The sequence below is a fragment of the Primulina huaijiensis genome, chromosome 8, assembly GCF_012295235.1.
Source record: "Primulina huaijiensis isolate GDHJ02 chromosome 8, ASM1229523v2, whole genome shotgun sequence".
Lineage (NCBI taxonomy): Eukaryota > Viridiplantae > Streptophyta > Magnoliopsida > Lamiales > Gesneriaceae > Primulina > Primulina huaijiensis.
The window spans coordinates 18031984-18037672 of NC_133313.1; positions in this window are offsets into that span (position 1 = coordinate 18031984).

Here is a 5689-nt window from a genome sequence, read left to right on the forward strand (position 1 = left end):
TCGAATGATAATCCGCATGAGATTTGGATATGTTGGGTCATTGATTTTAACCACACACATTCACGGCTTGCTTCATGTAGTGCAATAATCTCGGCATGATTTGATGAAGTTGTTACGAGCGTTTGTTTCTGTGAACGCCAAGAAATTGCAGTGCCTCCACGAGTAAATACATATCCAGTTTGGGAACGTGCCTTGTGTGGATCAGATAAGTATCCAGCATCGGCATAACCAATTTTACTTGGATTAGCATCTTTTGAATACAAAAGTCCCAAGTCTGTTGTTCCTCGTAGATAACGGAATATATGTTTAATTCCGTTCCAGTGTCTCTTTGTTGGATATGTGTTAAATCTTGCCAATAAATTTACGGCAAAAGATATATCAGGCCTTGTACAATTTGTAAGATACATAAGGGCACCGATAGCACTTAAATATGGTACTTCTGGACCAAGAATATCTTCATCATCTTCACATGGACGAAATGGATCCTTTTCTATGTTTAATGATCTAACAACCATTGGAGTACTTAAAGGATTTGATTTATCCATATTAAAACGTTTAAGGATCTTTTCTGTATAATTTTTCTGGTGAACAAATATTCCACATTATTTTTGTTCAATTTGTAAACCCAGACAATACTTGGTTTTTTCAAGATCCTTCGTTTCAAATTCTTCTTTCAAGTATGACACAATTTCATGAATTTCATTATTCGTTCCAATGATGTTTAAATCATCAACATATACAGCAATAATTACGCATACAGATGTTGTTTTCTTAATGAAAACACAAGGGCATATTGAATTATTTACATATCTCTTTTTCATCAAATGATCACTTAGCCGATTATACCACATTCGGCCAGATTGCTTTAACCCATATAATGATCTTTGTAATTTCACAGAATAACATTGTCTGGGTTTTGAACTTTGTGCTTCAGGCATCTTAAATCCTTCAGGGATTTTCATATATATATATTCATATCAAGTGATCCATATAAGTAAGTTGTAACAACATCCATAAGACGCATTTCTAAATTTTTTGATACTGCCATGCTAATCAAATACCGAAACGTAATTGCATCCATCACGGGAGAATACGTTTCTTCATAATCAATTCCAGGCCTTTGAGAAAAATCTTGTGCAACAAGTCGAGCTTTATATCTTACTATTTCATTTTTCTCATTTCGCTTTCGAATAAAAACTCATTTGTATCCAACAGGTTTTACACCTTCAGGTGTAAGGACTATAGGTCCAAAAACATTACGTTTATTTAGCGAATCCAATTCAACCTGGATGGCATCTTTCCATTTTATCCAATCCTGCCGATTTTTACATTCACCAAAAGATTTTGGTTCATGATCTTCATTATCATTTATGATGTCGATTGCCACATTATAAGAAAATATATCATCAATTTCTTCTATATCTTTTCGGTTCCATATTTTTCCAGTATTAATATAATTAATAGAGATTTCATGATTCTCGTCAGTTTGTGGTTCTGACAGAACATTTTCATCATCATGTGTTTCTTCAGGAACAACATTCTCTATTTTGTGATCATCATGTGTTTCTTCAGGAACATCATTCTCTATTTTGTGATCATTGTGTTTCTCTATGAATTTTATTTTTCGAGGATTTTTATCCTTGGAATCGACTGGCCTTCCACACTTCAGGCGTTTTACGACATCATGACTTTGTTCATTTTGTTTGTTTGGAATTTCAATTCGAGCAGGAGCATTTACAACATGTATATATGATTTAGTTATCCTTTTTGTATCTGTAAATGCATCTGGTATTTGATTTGCTATTCTTTGCAAGTGCACAATTTACTGTACATCTTTTTCACATTGTTGTGTTCTTGGATCCAGATGTAACAATGATGATACATACCATGTAATTTCTTTTTCATTATGTTTCTTGTTTCCCCCTAACATTGGGAAGATTTCCTCATTAAAATGACAATCAGCAAAACGTGCTGTGAACACGTCGCCTGTCTGAGGTTCAAGATATCGAATGATTGATGAACTATCATAACCGATATAAATATCAATCTTTCTTTGAGGTCTCATTTTCTTTCGTTGAGGTGGTGCAATAGGCACATACACCATACATCCAAAAATTCTCAGATGAGAAATGTCTGGTTCTTTACCAAATGCAAGCTGCAATGGGGAGTATTTATGATATGCACTTGGTCTGATGCGAATTAATGAAGCAGCATGTAAAATTGCATGTCCCCATATAGAAATAGGGAGCTTTGTTTTCATAATCATTGGTCTAGCAATCATTTGCAGACGTTTAATCAATGATTCAGCCAATCCATTTTGAGTATGTACATGAGCAACAGGATGCTCAACAATGATTCCCATAGACATACAATAATCATTGAAAGTCTGGGAAGTAAATTCACCAGCATTATCAAGTCTAATTTTCTTGATTGTATAATCGGGAAATTGATTCCTCAATTTTATTATTTGAGCAAGTAATCTTGCAAATGCAACATTTCGAGTTGACAATAAACATACATGTGACCATCTGCTGGAGGCATCAATCAATACCATAAAGTATCTGAATGGTCCACATGGTGGATGGATTGGTCCACAAATATCACCCTGAATACGTTCAAGAAACATTGGTGATTCAGTTTGGATTTTGGCTGGTGATGGTCTTATAATAAGTTTTCCAAGAGAACATGCTTTACATTGAAACTTATTATTCTGAAAGATCTTCTGGTCTTTCAATGGATGACCATGTGTATTTTCTATAATTCTTCGCATCATTGTTGAACCAGGATGTCCTAATCGATCATGCCAATTGGTTAATATTGAAGAATTATCAATTACCATGTTTGATTCAATGGGACGTATATGTGTATAATGCAATCCAGTAGGGAGCATTGGTAGTTTTTCAATCACATATTTCTTTCCTGATTTATATGTGGTAAGACACATATATTTCTCATTCCCTTCATTCATTGTTTGAGTATCATACCCATGGGAATATATATCATTAAAACTCAACAAATTTCTTTTCGATTGTGGTGAATATAAAGCATCATTGATCAAAAATTTTGTACCATTAGGTAACAAAAATTGTGCTTTACCACATCCTTTAATCAAGTCTACAGGACCTGATATTGTATTCACCGTTGTTTTTGTTGGTTTTAGTTCCAAGAAATATCTTTTATCTCGGAGGATAGTGTGCGTTGTACCACTATCGGGTATGCAAACTTCAGCTTTGCTCATAGCATTTTCCATATTTGAACTTCAAAAAATATGCAATGAAAAAAAATTAATGACAATACATATTTAAATATAACACATATCATAATTGTACAATAAAACATTATCATATAAATACATGAAAAATAAATTATTGTACATTTATATTCTACCACTATATTGTTCATTTTCAGAGAAATCATTGAGAAAATCTGCAGCATCAATATTGTTCATTTCTATCCCACCAACATATTGATCATTTCCAGAGAAATCATTCATAAAATCAGCAGCATCAAAATGAGTTGAATCACTCAAACGGTCACTTCGCTCAGTGAAGTTGGTCTCTTTTTCTTTCCCCTTTATCGATTCTTTATAGAGCTTGCAAAGGTGCTCAGGGGCTCGACAAATACGAGACCAATGTCCTGGAGTGCCGCATCTGAAACAAGAACTTTCAAATCTTTTCGAGTGATTTTCATTAACACTCATGTTCTCATGATGCCTTTTCTGTGGGTGGTTCGTGACGCCCTTTTGAGATGAGTTATAAAAATAACTATCTCTATTGTTTTCAAAACCACGGCCTCGACCACGACCACGACCACTTCCACGTCCACGTCCACGACCACGACCTCGACCTCGACCTCGACCAAAACCTTGTCTTTGAATTTGATTTTGGTTTCCAGGTTTAAATTCATTTTTACTTACAGCATTTACTTCTGGAAATGCTGATGATCCAGTGGGTCGGGACTGATGATTTCTCATTAGTAGCTCGTTGTTTTTTTCCGCCACAAGAAGACAGGCGATGAGCTCAGAATATCTCGCAAATCCACGCACTCTATATTGTTGCTGTAAAGTTATATTTGATGCGTGAAACGTGGAAAATGTTTTTTCAAGCATTTCCGATTATGTGACCTCATGTCCACAAAATTTTAGCTCCGAGATTATTCGATACATCGCTGAATTGTAATCACTGACTTTCTTAAACTCTTGGAATCTTAACATATTCCATTCATCACGGGCGGTCGGAAGTATAACTTCCCTTATATGTTCAAATCTTTCTTTCAATCCTTTCCACAGAGCCATGGGATCTTTTTCGATGAGATATTCACATTTTAAACCTTCATCGAGATGTCGACGCAAAAATATTATAGCTTTTGCTTTTTCTTGTGATGAAGATATACCATTTTCTTTAATGGTCTCGCTTAGACCCAATGACTCAAGATGCAATTCTACATCGAGAGTCCATGGCATATAATTTTTCACCGTAATGTTGAGTGCAACAAATTCGAGCTTTGTCAAGTTTGACATGGTGGTACTAAAAAAAATTATGATGCATTTTATTAGTTAATGAATATTGCAATACAAAGTAATGGATAAACAACAAATACAAGCATTCGTAAAAATAAAGAAAACACATGAGGAGGATATTCTCCGATAAGTACAAGATTCGTGAGTATTATAACCAAAATAATTAAAAATAACTTTGTGAAAGCCATCTTCTTTTTTCTTCAAAAATTTGATGAAGAATAATTTTAGAGAAGAAGAGAAAGTTGGAGTGATTGAATGTGTTTGTGAGATCATATTTATAGGGCAAAAACTAGCCGTTTTGTTACCGTTTATGACCGTTGGTGTACAAGAAAATAAATGTATGTATTTGTATAATTTTATGGTAATAATATGGTGTATATAATATTAGTAATGTTTTAAATAATTATATATATCATATCACAATATTATAATGAGGTGTCATAAGATATTTTGTTTAAAAACCTTATAAACTTTTATACTTGTCGTATCCCTTACCGGGAGTGTGAGATGTCGTCTTAACATCCTCCCAAGATTTATAACAAGTTTTTTGAAAAATTATTTTTATTATTTATAATAACATTATATTATATAGTAAATATATAAACAATAAATAAATAAACAATAAAAAAATAATATTACTTTTGTTATCTTTTTCTTCTGTTTTGGAGCTTGGAAAAATATGGAGGACTTTTAGAGCTTCGTGCTGATAACGTGGTGTGAAAAAGTAAAAATTTACGGTAAAAAATAAAAATCTCAAACTCTCAAAATTATCACACTACACACTTTATAATATTTTTCTCTCAACTCAATTGTGACTTTCTTCACAAATGAGAGATTTATTTATAGAAAATTTTTACAAATAATCCAAAATTAAATTACATCATTATCTTCATCATCACACACAAATTTCAATATTCAACACCTAATTTTACTTAATTTTCAACATTCAAATATTCAATACACACATTTTAAATATTATTTTCCAACACTCATGACTTAGTTCATTGATTTCTGTTCAGTTTTCTGTAACTTATAAAAATTTACGTTACTTTATTTTTCTTTCGAGTATTACGTTATTGCTCAACAAATATATCACGAACATAAAATTTTATAAATCATAATATTTCTCACACGATTGAACAACTGATTAAGCTTGCGTTAGAATATATA